Source organism: Montipora foliosa, unplaced genomic scaffold (genome assembly GCF_036669935.1).
Source record: "Montipora foliosa isolate CH-2021 unplaced genomic scaffold, ASM3666993v2 scaffold_459, whole genome shotgun sequence".
Lineage (NCBI taxonomy): Eukaryota > Metazoa > Cnidaria > Anthozoa > Scleractinia > Acroporidae > Montipora > Montipora foliosa.
The window spans coordinates 192,428-210,000 of NW_027179766.1; the positions used below are offsets into that span (position 1 = coordinate 192,428).

General features: G+C 38.8%; 1 protein-coding gene across 1 annotated transcript in view; it reads left to right on the forward strand.

Moving 5' to 3' along the window:
• LOC137989442 (lactadherin-like) overlaps positions 1-17,573 on the forward strand; it is a 433,868-nt gene that overhangs the window by 72,646 nt on the left and 343,649 nt on the right. The gene's annotated exons all lie outside the window — the stretch shown is intronic.

Below are 17,573 nucleotides of genomic sequence, written 5' to 3' on the forward strand. Positions count from 1 at the left end.
TAAACATCATGTCTATTAGAATGTCTATTTATCTAAAACCAGACTAAAAAAAGGGACATTTCTGGGGACTGAGTGGAGCCAAAAAGCCTGAAATTGAATATTTCTGTGTCACTAGAGCGTTAGGGCCTGGGTTGCAGTAGGTGTTAGAGAGGGATTACGGGTAGTGACTGGTGTATTTAATCTAGGTAGAGCATGTCATTGGTAATTCTAGGTCGACACTGTTTATACGCAATTTTCGAAATCACCCCTAGTCAACAGTCCAGGATTGTTATCAATTTTGATAACCGTGTTACGTCACAACATGGCGGCCGTTGCAGAAATCGGAGGATTCTGTATACACTTCACTTTATTCGTATTTTGTTCGGAACTAGTTGGGTTATCTATCCAAAATTCTATTCAATATGGACAACAAAGGAACATTCTTCGCCTTTGTAAAAGATGGCGGTGGCAGAGCGGGTTGAACGGTTGGAAATGTTAACTGTAAAGTGGGACAGTGCATGAAATTTGATCCCAAAGTCAGGTACGTTTTCCACTTTGTCGTTAGATTAAAGGCACTTGTAGATTTTTCCAGCATTTGCAAAAAATATGTCGATATCTTCAAGTCTTTTACTTGACTTTTCACGTGTTTTTGCTGTTGTGCACGATCTATTAAAAATGTGCAAGGGGGTATTTTGATTTGCGATGTGCTGTTAATAATGGCGCCCATATTTGATTGATTTACTCCTACAAACCTAGGCGTTGAGATGGCGGATGCTGATGCCCACAGGAAAAAAAAAAATGGCAAACTTGTGTAGATTTTGTGGCTCTACAGCGTCGAAAAAGACTGAAAGGCCTAAGAATAAATTCAAGGATGATTTTGAACGATATTTTGGTATCAATTCTGAAAAGTGCAGTGGAAGGCTTAACGCTTTCGTGACAGAAGAACAATGCCTGTCAAAAAAGTGATGGCCGTTGATCCCCTGCAAACTGTAACAAAACACAACTTTAGTTCCATTATGTTTGGATCCAACCTGGTTATGCATTCAATTGCACGCAGCAGAATGGCAGTGGATATTTATGGAAATTTTCATCCGGGTCGTCAGTATAACATTATGAAATCCTGGTTAAATGGTTCCCTGCTATGCCAGAAGGAGACATTCTAACTGCCATAGATAATGATCAGGTTTTGTTAAAGAAGTGGACTGGGTGCAAAGATAAGCATGCTGCATCTTGACATGTGTGTATTATACAGAGGTTGGTACCAATGCATGATGCAGTTTTGCAAAGAGATGAGAAGCTTGCACCAAGGTAATGCAAATGCCACAATTTATAATTTATGAATCCTACCACCTACATTTTGTGATTTTGAATATTTTTTGCAAGTCTCTTCTCTGTTTAAATTGTCCATTATGGGGATTATTTTAATCATTACCAAATCCCCAAATTGGTAGGACTGAAGAGTGACTGAAATGCATGAAGAAACCATTCTTTATCTATTAGCTGTGTTAATAAACATAAAATGTTTTTTTTTTCCTTTTTGTTTATCAACATTAACATTTTGAACAATTATGCAGTACATGTAGCTTAATTAAACCTGACAACTGTCTTTTAGAAAAAGCCTTGAGATTTATTTAGCAGGATTTTTTCTTCAATGTGTAGTTCCATAAAATGTCCATTCCTCCCCCACAAAAGGTGCATTTTGACACCCCTTCACCAATCTGGAAATTCTAATGAGGTTTCTTTGAGTGTTTTGGTCTTTCTGCACCCTTCCTCTCCCTGGAATTTGAAATCCTTTGTGTGTGTGTGTGTATATGGATATTTTTTTTTAGTACGGAGTCTATGGATTTTCAACTTTGCATGTAAATTGAACAAAATATATTTTGATGAAAGATTGTGGACCAGATTTTCTTCACATTGACAGCTTTTTAATGGGGACTGCTTTTCATAATTATAAAATATCTTTTATAAGGAAGATATCTGTTTACAAACATTGACATCAAATTTCTTTTGATATTTAAAAAAGCCAACCACCGAACAAAAGAACCCTTTGTTTCGGCATCCAATAAGGCTCCAGTTGGCACATTAATATTAATAGGTGATGTCATTGATATCCTCACTATATGGCAAGCCGAGCTAGAGTCAATTGCCTGAAAGAGGAGGGGTGGGCTGACTGTTTTCATAATCAAGTAACACATTTGACAACATATGTACTTGCATACTCTTATTTTAATTGAGTGGTTTAATTTTAATTGAACATTTTTATTAATGTTGTTACTTGATCATACTTATTTTAAAATTCATTAACAGTAAATGGCCAAAAAGATTGGAAGAAGCAAAGACTGAAACAGCATCTCCTAGATGATTTCTCTGCCACATCTGATGATGTCATGCTATTGCATAAAGAGGCAAGTAAAGAAAGATTGTCATTGACAAAGTATAATAAATATTATAAAACTTAAAATACTTTGTACATGTAAGAAACACGAACACAGTATCACAGGGCTGGTAACTAAGAGGGTACTTCATTTGGCTAAATCACCGAATACAGTGGATGTTTAATTGTTTAAATTGTTGTTTTGGTCATTTTATGATTTGGAGTTTTGGTGTATTAATTCATCGAATGTGGTTTCTTGCATCTTCATTATTTCGTTTTCATTAAGAGGACTCTCATTTCTATTTTATTTACACTTTTTTTTTAATTTGGTTGAATGGTGTTTCTGTCTAAGGTTTAGTACGTTCTAGAGAAATTAATACTAAAGCCCATTTGAAAGTATCATACATTTCTCTTACTTTGGAACAAAAAAATGATCCTTGAAATTTTGCTCCAAGTTGTGCAAAGACGTGCTACAAACACGTTCGTACGGTAACATGTTTTTGGTATTTAAGCCGTACACACACATACAGGGAGTCATTTCAGCGGCTTTGGCAATATTAATGTCGTAACGTGTAAATAAAACGTAATTTTCCCCTTCGTTGGACCATCGCTTCCTATGCATTCAGCACTGAATTTAAGAGCCGTTTCAAAAACGAAATTATTTACTTACTTTTCTTGTTTAATTTTTATTTTATACAGAATGCCCCAGCTTCGCCTCCCAAGAAAAAGAAGCCGACTGATGACTGATGAAAATATCATGCCCAGTATCGAAGAATAAACAGTGCATTTTAGCTTAACTGTTGTCGTCTCCTTTACTGTGTTATTTCACTCGGAACAGTTGTTAGATTAGGTATTGAAAATAATGCCTCGAAATAACTTTTCCCAAACATTCCACATTCTATGCATTTCACTGTCATATAAGCATTGAAAATTCCTTCCTCTTTGCCCCGCGTTGCACAATATCGTCCGCCATATTGAATTTTCACGCAGTTGGTGATCAATAATGTCACGTGAACGAGAATTTGTGCAGTGATTGGCTAATGGTTTGTTTTGGTAGTGGTTATCAAAATTGATAACAATCCTGGACTGGTCAACAGTTGCTAAGGTTAATGACGGTTTTCAGTTTTGATGAAGCGCAGAGATCTTTAATGTCCGTCTTCAATCGAGCTAACAGTGATTCCGCCGGCACATATCTGAGAGAAGTTTAGAAGCTGATATTCGACGAGTCACTTGGGTTCAAGATGAAGGCAATCGGAGACCAGTTTCGATTTAATATGGAGCTGTCTGACACGATAGAATAAGCCAAGACCCCTTGCCTGGTTAAGTTTTTCTTTTAAGTCAACGAATCTCTGGAGAAAGCAAACCTGGTGTCCTTCTGTCTTGCAAGTCTCATACCTTTCAATGACTAGTTGGCTGTCCAAGTCTAGTCGAAGGTGTAGAGTGATGTCCAATTTTGCTTTTAGTACTACCATGACTGTTTTACCGATGATTGCCGTGATTGCTGATCATATTTTCTTAACCAACCATAGAATTAAGTAGGATCATTTTGAAATATTAGCAACTGGTCGATCAGACATGCATTGCAAAATTGAAGAGTCCCTTTTGATCCGTGATCTAAAGCCAGGTTAAATGAAAACGTTGGCAGTGAGAAACTTTATCCCTATTATTAGCATATTCGTGTCGTTTTATGTCAATCAATTTCGTTAGTTCCCATTCCGTACAGTTGTATTTTTGAATTTAAATTTATCTGTAACTGAATAATAATCACTTCTGGTGATGTATGTTGTAAAATACGAAAACGTTAAGTTTATAAAAGTTATGCATTTCAAGCAAATGTTTGTAACCGCTGTTTGCGTATTATTCCTATTGAGACTCGGAGAACTTGTTTTTGACGTTATTTTTGAATATTTAACATAGCGTTGTATTGAACCGCTTTTTTTGCCCACCTGAGATTATTAATCCCCTTTTCAGTTTCTTTGCAAATCTCAGGAAGAAAAGATTCATACTTGATTTGAGGCACGTTATTTTTTGTCTTTTAACCAAATATAACTGGCGTGAAGATATTTCCACAGCCCTGAAGATCGTTTCTAAGATTTTTTTTGTCAGTTTTGTGACCTCAAGTCTGATTATATATCCACTGTGACATAGAAATTTTCCCTGACCCTTGAAAATTCCTAGCTTTCCCCTGCGTTTTTGGGGACCGAAAAGTTCAAATATTTTCAGTTTGAAATTTTGCTTTTCAGCTCAGTTTGCGGCACTGTGTTTGGTTCGGGGAATATGTTTCCATTTTTCCCTCAGGGTTTTTGGTTTTTCGTATCCGGCAACGCTATTGGTTTGTATTTTCCTTGCTGTATTATCTGGGAAACATTACTTTTTTATTTACTTTAGGTTCGCCAATAGTTGTGGCTTTCATCCGATATTCACGAATGTAATGTTACGACAGCGTGCGGTTGAGACTTCAAAAATAAACCTAATGATATTTCTCTTGCGCCTTTTGCGTGGTGAAGCAGAAAGTCCTTTGCCGTCCGTCGGTTGCAGGAAAAAAAAAACTGGATGTCTACTTAGAGGGTGAGCGCATTTTGCAAAGAAAAAAAAATGGCATTCTCCCTCCCCAAGATAGAATTGAAATTTCGTGTTGATAAAATTAAGGATGGGACCCACCATCAGTGCGGATTCGATATTTATACAAAGACACTTGACCAGCCGCAACCAAGGAACTTACTCGAGCGAGGAGGAGGGAGGACCCTGGAAACGAGGATGTAAAATGATCTACTTCTAAATAAAATGCCAGAGAGTCTGGGAAAACACCCTCCGCATTTTCCGATCTCATACTTACTACTTGAGCAACTGCATTTTAATAATTTAATTTGGCATTAAAATCAAGATGTTGTAAGGCATCGATAGAGAGATAACTGAACGGTATTGATTGGCTATTGTTATTCGCTTCGCTTGGGAGCTTCGAGGATAAGAGGGCCGTATTTCAGCAAGCTATCCTCGCCGGAATTGATATTTTAATGCCTTTAAAGCAAGTGCGCGTGTGCCCAGCCGACGCGCCATGGGTGACCCCGAGACTTAGGACAGTACGATTTCTACTGTGTTCAAGCATTACAAAAATTCAGTAAACCGAGAGGGGAAAACTTGTAGAGCGATGCATTATGAGTCCAGGATACAACATCTAAAGGATGAACATCCCTAAAAGATGAATGAAGCGTCTGAGTGTAGCAAAGGCCAAGAATGGCGATTTAAATAGTCAAATTAATGCGGATCACTTTTCAGACCTTTCCCAAGTGGAGCAGGCTAACTTGGTCAATTGAGCCTTCCATGAACCGTTAGTGGAATATAAGTTGCCACTTCTGCTTGAAAGTCTCTCTGAAGAGAATATTCCATGTGTTTCTGTAGAAACCACTTAAAGGACGCTACTAAAAGTCAACCCCACTAAATGCGCCGGACCAGACATGATCCCGAACTTGCTAGTCAAGGAGTACGCCGATATCTTGGCCTTCCGATTACGGAGATTCTAAATGCTTCGTATAGACAACACCGCCTCCCACCTGTGTGGAAAATGGCCGATGTCACACCCGTGCCGAAAAAGAAACCAGTTCTGGATCGGAAGAAATATTGAGACCTATTTCTCTAACGCCTTGTATCTCTAAAGTGGGAGAACGATTCATTGTAGACGACTATCACAAACCTGCTGTATTAGACGTCATTGAAAGTAGCCAGTATGGGCCCGAAATCGTCAAGTACTTTGGCTTTGATAAACATGATGGATACATGGTCCCTGGAGACTGACGGAAACGGAACGACTGTAAGGACTCTACTCTACTACATTAGTCAACAAGTTACGTAATTTTGCCTTACCACGTGGTATAGTTAGCTGGATCATTGATTTTCTGTCTAATCGAGTTGTTGGTTTTCTTGGACTGTTGACACGCCGTTGAAATGAAAACAAATTTCACTGCCGAGCAGTAGATAACGCGAAATGCACCTTCTATTAATATGGAAATGAAAGCCTCTTTCATTTATTTCGGGAATGTAGCAAAAGCGTTGTTTTGGAATATTGTTTTTCCATGGACGCAGGCCTGTAAGATTGTTAGTAAAGAATACACTTTCCAGGTAAATAATTGATTGGGACTGAAGCCACATACCTCTAAATACAATTTGCAAATTAAGTTTTGTTTTTTGACAAGCAAACATTTCATTTGGCTGTGTAAATTCAAAGAATGGAAGCCGACTTTTTAAGAATACTTACGACATCTAAAATATATTTATAAACTAGAGAAGGCCGATACAATAACACAAAAGAAATGGGAACCGCTATTGCTTTAAACAAAATTGTAAAAAATTAAAAACCAAAAAAAACAAAAAAAAGACAGCACCTTGTTCTCCAACTGTACAGTTAATTCCCATCTAGATCTTGTTGAGTATAAACTGTCACCCCTATCAAAACCAATAGCTCCTCTTTTTTTTACTATTATGTAAACATATTCCATGCGCGTGGGTGTGTTTGTGGGTGTGAGTCTGGGTGGAGAGAGGTGAGGGTGCTCGTGCGTTACATGTAAACATGTCCGGCAGTTGTTGTTTATGTCATTCTTTGTTTAATAGCAATTAAAAAATAATAATAAAATAACAAATAAAAGGAGCAGTTTTTTGAACTAGGTTTTTTGGTTGACCACCGTTATTTTCTTCGAAATTATATTTCCTAATCTCGTTCTATATTGCTTTGCGCACTGAAACTCGGTTCCAAACTTTTCAACTCGAGGCTCTGGGTGCGAAATCTGTTGTCTATGGCCAGTATGGAAGCCACGCGAAGAAGGCCCATACGCAAACAAACGCCGAAAGTGACCAATCAGCAGATGGAACCACCCAGCTCACGCGAGAGCATCGAAGCTTCTCTTAACGCGGAGACTCCATCAACATGTTCAGGGGGAGATACAGCGATTAAATTCTCGCCTACTTGAGATAAAATCTAAGGTTGACACGATCGGGAAAGCAATCGAAGACCTACAAGACTATAGCTACCAGTTTCACGTTAAAATTATAGGAGTCCCAGAAATTGGTTTTCCTGAATCTGCCAAGATGACAGGCGACCTCTGTATTGCCTTGTTTAATGGAATGGGAGCTCATGTGTCATTGCAGGATATTGACATTGCCCACCATGTACAAAGCCACAAACAAAATGGCGGGCCAATTTTTGATCACTTAACTCCAAATCAGCAACAGATCTTTTACGAAGCCAAGAAGTTCAAGGATCGCCATATCTGAGAGAAGTTTAAAAGCTGATATTCGACGAGTCGCTACGGTTCAAGATGAAGGCAAGCGGAGACAATTTTCGATTTAATATGGAGCTGTCTGACACGATAGAATAAACCAAGACCCCTTGCTTGGTAAAGTTTTTCTTTTAGGGTGACGAAACCCTGGCGAAAGCAAACCTGGTGTCCTTCTGTCTTCCAAGTCTCATACCGGTCAACGACTAGCCGGCTGTCCAAATCTATTCGAAGGTGTAGTGATATTCAATTTTGCTTTTAGTATTTTCTAGACTGTTTTACTGATGATTGTTTAATTTCGGAGGCTATACTTAAGAACCATTCCAGTAAGCTCTTGTTAACGGCAAGTTGTCGAAATGTTATGATGAATGGGTTAAGATTAGTGCCACGGGATTTATCTTTAGTGTCATACGTGATGATTACAAGATTCCTTTCTGTGATGTGCATCCACTCGGGCGCCGCCTGACATTCACTTACGGTGAGTTCATGCAAACAATAAACTTTTATTTGACGTTATTTTTAAATATTTAACATAGCAATGTATTGAACCGCTTTTTCGCCCACCTGAAATTATTAATCCCCTTTTCAGTTTCTGTGCAAATCTCAGGAAGAAAAAAATTATGCTTGATTTGATGCACGTTAAATTTTGTCTTTTAAGCAAATATTACTGGTGTGAAGATATTTCTACAGGTTTTTTGTTTGTCAGTTTTGTAACCTCAACTCTGATTATATCCACTGTGACAGAAATGTTTCCTGACCATAGAAAATTCCTAGCTTTTACCTACGTTTTTGGGGACCGAAAAGTTCAAATAGTTTCAGTGTGTAATTTTGCTTTTCGGCTTCTGCTCCGCTCTGTATTTGTTTTCTAAAGTTACTCAAGCCTTTATTGACTTAGTCGGGAAGGAAAGGTACTTCCGTTGTCTTTTTTTCTCGATGACGGCTTTGGAGCGGGATCGGAACTAAAAAAAACGAAGCCAAGATCAGCAGTTTGTCAGTTAACACTAACTTGCTTTAGCGTTGTTTTGTTATTAATGAGGTTAAGTCCCAATGGGAACCAACGCAAGTTACACTTGGTTGGGTATTGCTCTCAATACTTATGAAGGTTCAGAGCGTATGTCTGTTACTGAGCGCAGAATCGCTAAGGTAAAAAGCCACACTGATACTATTTTAGGAAGGCTGGACTGTGTGTGGCTGACATGCCAGGTTTTTCTGGCACCTGTGGTAGGCCAGCATGGTTTACAGACAACACAAACGCTGTGAGTATTGTTCATTACGGCAGCTAATTAAGTGCCTGAACCGCAGCTTCTTTCTCGTCTGCTTCAGATTTAGTTTTTCTCTTTAGATTAAGTGGATTCTCAGGGAATGTAATCTTACCGCTGTTCACTTGAGTAGGTTTTTCGACTTTGACGATTATACGTTTAATGATGAAGTATTCACGATGTTATAGATCAAGATTGGGGCCTCCGATCACCAAGTTGCAAGGTTTTCTTGCAGCTATTATGCTAAATTATAGCCCGCTTTAATTCTAGTTTTTACCATCCCAGGACCGAGGCGGTTGGCGCATTTACTCGAGATTGTTACTAGAACTATATCGGGCTACACTTAGGGGCACCCAACGTCAATTTTCCGAAAATATCTGTTCGGAAGACGATTTGACATCTACAGTTTTCGGAACATCTGTTGTAAAATTTCTTGCTTGCCTGCCTGCCCTAGGATTTTCGAACATCAAAAAAAATGGTATAATTGCCCATTTTAAGGACGGCGCCTACTAATTAAAGATATTTTTGCCCCGGTGTGTGATTATGCAGGAAGTGTAGATCTTAACAAGTGTTATTGAAATCCAAAAAGAAATTGGGGGTAACCACGCATTTTTCAAAGATAATTCATGAATAATATTTGTAAAAAGCTTTAAAATATAAAGCAATGTATAGCGTTCTTTCAAGCCAAGCTACCTTCCTCGTCTCTGGACTCCCTCAAGCTTGTCAATGTTCTTACGTGAATACGGAGACCATACCACACAGCAGTATTCAAGGTTAGACCTTACTAAAGAACAGTAGAGGGTCCTTAGGGCTTTCAAATCATTTAGTCCTTTACAAGTTTCGGTAGTTCCTTCAGTTACGAAACTGGTATTAATGGAAGCCGACGGTGCGCCTTTCACCCGCTCCCTCTGTCAGTGCTCCGATTCACGGATATTTTAAGTCTTAGCTACACAGATCAGAGGAAAGTGGAAACAGACGTTGAGGTCACCGAGGATGGAACTGGGGACCCCTTGCTCCGAAAGCCGCGCACTAGCCAATTGAGCTACGCCTGCAAATGTGGTTTTTGAGGAGGGGGAAAACCGGAGTACCCAGGGAAAAGCCTCTCGGAGCAGACTAGAGAAACAACAAACTCAATCCTGATTTAAATTTACAATCTCTAACAAACTTCACCTAACAAACATGTGAGGTCATGTGTAAATAATCTTTATGGTCTTTCCAACTTCAAAATAGTTTTTCAAAGCACTCTCAAAATCAGTTGAAAATTTCAATTTTTCCCCTACATAGATAAATTGTTTCTTTATTGGCAAGTGGAAACGCCGCTGGATTAAGCTACAGAAAAAAACAGAACATTTCATAGCAGTAACAGCAAATTACGCTACAAGAAAACAGAACATTTCAAAGCAGTAACAACAAATTGTCTCGAATCTTCATTAATCGTTGAAAAATCATGTTTTCTCAACCAACCACACAATAAAATGGGATCATATGTGTTGCTGTTTCGCTCTGAGCCTAATATACAAATTGTTGGTGTTTAAGGTGACTGAACACAGTTTTTAAGCAGCACCTATACTTAAATTTCTGCCATATGTATCAGTGCTGTTTTTCCCTGGAAGCTCAAACCTGATCACTGATAAGTGCTACCACGGAGGTTTATACTTTAGACAGCATTTTACTGGGTTCAAAAGCACCTGAGGGCGACCACTTCTTCGGTTTCCGCATATGTGGTGGTGGATGTGGATTTTTCTTTGGCATGACTCCGGCGTACTCCAGCCACGCGTCAGGTTGCTTACCAAAGATCTTCTTTTTCCGTATATAAGGCTTGTTCAAACTTTTTTTTTTTCTGGGTGGTGTTTTAAAAATATTTTATTCCTTTTAAACACTACGCTTCATACATAGAGAATATGCTTAAGATGCGCAAGACGAATTTACAAAGAGGTGGCTACTGAATAACAAACGTATACAAACGCCAGCCTACAGACTTAAAGAAGAAAAACCCACGTGCGGTAATAATCATGTAGTGATTTACTTGCAGTCATGATCTCTTTAAGAATTTCAACTTTTTGCTCAGATACGAAAAAGTAAGCTTTGGAAATTCACTTCATCCCCGCGGAGGCATGCGCAGAAATGCAATATTTGGCGGTTAGTGAACAGTAGTTTAGTAATCCCCAAGCCTTTGTCCTGCCATGCTAGCCGTAAAGTATTTGGCTTGTGGGTAAATTAAATTTCGCTTGTTCCGTTGTGCCACCAATTTTGGAACAAAGACCAAAACCAGCCGTAATAACGCAACTTGTTCCAACGTAGTGTAGCGTCTGTTCCTCGAAGTTTCGTATTTATTACGTCACATGTAGCGTTTTTCTACGAGACCATCAGGAGACTTCTTAATTCTTAATTGTCGTTTTCCCATTTTTAAATCATTCACGTATCATCAATAGTTTTTTTGTGAACAAAGAAGTTAGTTTTTAAAATTTGTAAATAATTTCGATATATAGCTTAAAATTGTAAATATTACTCATTTTTTGACAGTTGAAATAAAGAGTCATTATGGATGAAGGGAAGGTCCGGGTGGGCAGTATATTAGGGATCACTTTGTTATTTAAACATTGTTTTCACTTCTGTTGTGACCAAAAAAGGTATGAGATAAACTTTTTGAATGTTACTTCTTGTAAATCCTTGGCAGAGCATCTTAGCTTGGTTCCAGCCGCTGCGGTAGGAGGAACAAACACGCTCACAAAAACAGAGGAGTGTATCTGGTGGACAGAATGAAGACAGTGTTATTGCGATCAACAGTCCAAGTAGGGTTGCTTAGGTTTGAATTCCTTTCCATTTCTTTTGGGATTGCAGAAGGAAGACCATAGTATTTTGTAAAAGAAACATTAAAATAGAAATTCCATGTGAAATCATGCAATTCTAAAATATGAATTGCTTTGGAGTTATTTTCCAGGAAGCCTGTGAATCATCTATAATTTTCTTAACCCAAGCTATCTTCCCATGATTTTGAAATCGCACATTTTAAGGCTACCATATTTCCTTTTACCAATTAAGGCGTTTTTTTTTAAATTAGTGGGTATCCCTGCCCAAACGGAATCAAAAATTAGCCTGTTTATTTCTTGGATGTAGCGGTCCAGGAAAGGCAATACAGAGGCACAGTAAATGATCTTGAATGGCCCTTATGTTTCTATGGATACCAATCGTCATTGGCTTGTTCCCGAGCTTCGCGGGCTCCGCGGGTATATAGATTAGGGTGAGCGACAACCCCCAGTCTGACTACCGACTACCCGAGAAGAGACAGCCTAATCTTAAGTGCGCACGCATAAAATAAAAATCAAAGAATCAACAATTTGAGGGCTTAGACATATTGTCAGCGTTTCCTTTCGAATGAAAAAGTTTTTCCCGCCAAAATTCTCACAGCAGTCAATGAAAACTCTCGATTCAAAAACAGCCTTTTATTTAAACTACATATTACTGCTCCGTTAAGATTGTCAGTCCATTTTCTGAATGTGAAAACGCAACTGTACTTAATAAAAACGAACTAAAAGGAAACAAGGGCAAATGATGATATGCACTATTAAGTAGGCTCAACTTTGTCTCGGTCACGTAATTCTCATATGAACGCCCGTTAAACTTGTCTCGAGAAGGAGTGCTGTCTCCGTAACCGAGAACATATCAAAAGAATAAAATACTCCTTTTTTGGTTTGTAAATCTTCTTTTTTTTTCTCCTTCTGGGGCAAAAAATTCGATTGATTTGTGAGAAATTGTATTTTTTTTCCTCTCTTCGAAAATAGTTTGAACCCATCAAAAAGTTGCTCCGATCTTTTACAAACCTTATCTGGGATAAGCTGGTCTTTTAAAATTAACTTTAATGTGCCGACAACGAAAATAATTCTTTTTTGGCCGTGGTCTTATGCATATCTTTTTCAAAATTAACATCTAGACCAAAAACCGTTGCAAACCCATGCACTAGTGTACAAACGATTTCAAACGTTTGCTCGTTAATTATTATTGTCTTGGTCTTGCAAAGGTCACATCGCAGACACATCTCACGCAACTGATTTCTCTCTTGTGCTGTTTTTGAAAATGCTCGCACACGACTCCCTAAAAAAATGTTCAGTGCTTTAATTGACTCTCTGCAAACTTTGGGAATCATATTCTGCACAAATTATTTTGTCAAATTATTTCTCTAGATGAGCCTTTCGGGGGGGAGGGGGGGGAGGGGGATGCACCTCCACGCAATTCGAAAAACCTCAAAGAGAAAGTGGGGCTTTGCGTTTGGAAAAAAAATGAGAACAAATGGAAAATGGATGACCATGGATCGGTATACCACATAACGACCCTCTTGTTTGTGGCCCTTTCGTCCTTCGACGAGAAACGAGATTGCCTTTAAACTGTGAGCTCCCAGTGCGCACGGCAGATAAGGCGCGACAGCAAACATAACAGAGAATTGTACGACCGGTTGTGCTGTAAAATGCGGGCACCCTTTAGATATCGGTGAGTAATACCACTCTCAGTACTATAGCGAAGATATCGTTGACGTCACCTATTGGCACTAATGTGCCAACTAGAGCCTCATTGGCTGTCGAAACAAAGGGTCTTTTGTTCCTGTGGTTGACACATTTGCATAACGAAAGCAGTGATTTTAAACAGATATCACCCAAATGCAGCCTCCATGCATTATTTGTTCGCTGCCGGCGAACGAGATTGAGCTGGCACTGGGAAAAGATGGAGATGGTAACCAAAAATAGAAGACAAGAGATTTGCACGTTTTTAATGTGCAAAATATATAGAGGATATTACACGGTGGCGAGAAGATATGAATCTCATGTTCTCGTGGCAAGAACAATATCTATAGATATTGTTCTTGCCACGAGAACATAAAATTCATATCTTCGAGCCAACGTGTAATGTTCTTTTTATTATATGGATACTAAATATTGAATATTTCCGATTTTATTGTGTTTCAATGTAGTCAAGTTTTAAAAATACGGTTGGCCTTTATAAAAAAAGGCGGGAAAACAAAGGCGGGAATCGTGACGTCATTGAACGATACGACACTCACAAAGGTGACATACGGAAAATACGCCACTCGGGTCCCGGATGAAGTGGCATATGGAATCTACGAGTAGTTTAGTTCCCGGTAAAACACTCTCCTCCATATAATAAAAATAAATATTTCAGGGAAACGGAATGGATATCGAGTTAACTTAATAGTCAACTTGTCATGCTTCCAAAAATGGATGGGGAGCAGTTTTAAACGAAAGTACTACCCTAACCTGCGATCAGGCGTACTTTTCTTTATTTAGAGAGGGTGTGAAAAGGTACGCCTCATACAATTTCTTATCGAGTTGTCTGTCAAGAGTGATGTTATCTTGGGTCATGCTATAAATGTGAGCCAATCACATTTCATTGGAAATTACCTGCATATTGCGATTCAAGGGAAGAGACGAAAACAAAATATAACTCTAGCTGGAATGCCTACGTAGTCAGACTTTATCCAAAACATCAAAGCTACTAGTATTTCTGCAAATCCCGCTATCAATCTGGAAAAGGTCCAGGGGAGAAGCAGAAATAGTTTTTTTGCCTCATTCCTCTAAGGAAATGATAGACCCAGATACTACAGCTATAGTAGCTAGCAGAATTCAAGAGTTTAATATTAAGAAAAGGATAGTGCTTACACAGGACTCCTCAAAAGACTTATCCGTAACAGGATACAAAATGGAATTTTTAGTTCAACCTGTGCAGTTTGTTAGCCCTGGGCCAGTAAGATTTTCTAATGAGGAGAAATCATTAAATGTTGATTTTGAAATTTCTTGATAAGGGAATTATCAAAGAAAGCACATACGAATAGGGGGAATTTATCTCTAATATCTTCCCAAGACCAAAGAAAGATGGATATTACCGCATGATGTTAAACGTTAATTAAAAAGTTAATTAAAAAGCGTTGCGAATTCGGACGTCCTCTGATAATGCGGCGGAATTGTACTTGTGGAGTGAATTCTCTTTGCGTTAATGTGCATTAAAAGGATTCAATCCATACTTGCACTCAATTAACGAGAGCCAGTCCACGGAGAACATCAGAAGTACCTAAAGTTTTGTTGAGGAAAAAACTTACCAATTCATACGCTTGACTAAGGGACTATCATCTGCTCCCCACCTCTTTTTCAAAATGATGAAATCAGTTTCCTCCAAACTCAGAGAAATTGGGCACGTAACAAGTGGTTACCTTGATGACTCATATTTAGTGGGTTACACTTTCTGTAAATGTTAAAACAATGTTAGAGATACCCTAGATTTGGGCATCCTTACCCATGAAGAGAAGTCAGTATCAATACCAACGCAGGTTGTCACTCCGTGGGCTTTCATTGTTTTGAACTCCATGGACATGAGCGAATTCTTACCTCAGGAAAAGCATACGAAACTTCAGCGGGCGGCTCCGGGTCTTCTAGAAAAAGCCACGATAAGGGAGGTAGCACAGGGCATTGCCTTGATGGTTTCCTCCCTTCCAAGAGTTGACTATGGGAATCCCTACCTATGGCGAATTCTACAAACCCATGCAGCTCTCGGAGTAAACAATGTCAGTTTTTTTTTCCTGGTGGATATCAAAGAGGAGTATTGTAACAAGGAAAGTTCACCACATTCTGCTCAGTGACGTCTCCACTCAGGGTTTGGGTCCAAGCTTAAGCAACAGTACCTCAGGGGATGAGCAGGAGGGGGAAGGGGGAAGGGGGAGGGGGAAGATGGTCTGAAAAACAATGCGAATACCACATAAACTTGAAGTCAAAGCAGTTTGTTTGGGTTTGCACACCCTGTGCAGGGAAAGGAAACAGACAGATTTGAAAGAGCTTTCTGACAACACGACCGACCACAGCTGCCTGCATACGCAATAATGGGGCTTCCCACTGCATACCATGTAATAACACGGCAAGAGAAACATGGAATTTGTGCCTGCTGAGAGGTATTTTGGAGGGATAATACTGCTGCTGAGAGGGTATCTTGGGTCTTTGATGATGCTAAAGAATGAGAGGTACATGTAGCTGTTCATATTTTTAAAAGACCGTTTATTTCACAAGTTCTAAAACAAGGCCATTAATAATTCAAAGAGTGCGAAAGTTTTGGACATGCTATTTTGTCTACTACAACCCACGTTATGGTATACTGACAGTTTTTCATACTTTCCCATTTGTTACTGTTCACCATTGTTACAGGGGCATTTTCATGAGTTTTGCCTAAGCTTTAAACAAATGAAATCAAGTTGGCTTTGTTGGTTTTTTTTTTCCTGATACTTAGCTCGGGTGCTAGCTAGAGTGCCCACATGACTTTAAAATTTCGTGGAATCTCAGGGATAGTTGACTGCTGGAATTGTCATAGAAACTTAAACGAGACTTACCTAGAACGTGAAGTTTAATTGCATTTCTTTCAGTCATCTACAGAGCCGAGATTACACGCCCACTCAGGGGTTTTTTATCAACTCATTCCACCCCTTTTTGTAATTTTTACTGTTTTTGGGCCCTCATGTGGCCACTCTGTTTTAAAAATAACTGGTTGCGCGAAAGCGTTATGTTCTCGTGTAATCTCTGCTCTATAGGTGACATTTAGAATATCAATCAAACTTCAGTTTCTGGGTAAGTCTATATTTTTCAATTTGAAAGCAAAAATGAAAGACAGTAGACGATAGTTTTAAAGGCAATGCAGGAAATCTAAAACAAAAGAAAGCAAAAATAATCTGAAGTCAAGAATACTCCAACTTAGGTAAACTTTTCTCACACAGTTTATAGACAAAACATATATATTCTACAGCATTCATCATGAAAATTTTGTTGAACGTATCATAAACTAAATGGTGGAGTTTTTTCTCATGTTATTCAAAATCAATATACTTTTATGATGTTCTGAAGGTTCTCAAATGGAATGGCTGTTTGAAAACTTTAAGACTATTACTCAAAACTGATAATTACGAATTCCTTAGATATCTTGTCATTTCTAATACTTGAAAAGTAACAACTGTTTGTGTCAGTAACGATCAACTTTTTTTAATTTTATGATAGTTATTGTTATCATGAAATGTGATTCTACCTCACAAATATGGGGACCCCACCCAAGGTCAATTAAGAGGTTGCGTTGCACCGAAAAAACAAGAAATAAAGTTGTAGTGGAATGGCATAATAGCTCAGAAGGCCAAGCTGTAAATGCAATTCAATTGTAGACCTGAAAGAAATTATCAACTAGTTCTCAAATTTAATTTAGAACAGCTGTTTAAGTCACTTATAACTAACTCAATAAAATATTTGTGGAGTTACCAGGATCGTAGCGATAAAATTGTTTGAAAGATATTATTTGGGGCACTCGATTTGCATACGTAATTAATATCCTAGGGTACGTGCAAATGAGACTATAAAAGAGGTCACACGTGCTCCACCCCATCACTCTACTCGAGGACGCAAAAGGGAAGAGTTTGGCATTTTGTCTGATCAACCCGACTTACTCGATGGCCGTCGCGGATCATGTTCCTCCCGATGTAGCGGAGGAGGCCATAGCGGAACAACTAAACCCTCCTGCGGAGGCGGCAGTTCAACAAACAGCTGAGGTACAACCGGCTGCTGAAGTTAAACCAGCTGGACTGGCGAATGACGTACGGTAACGTACGAGTTGTTAGTTTTCCCTGGTTGGACTCTTCAGGTCCTTGGTTTGTTGGTCAATTTA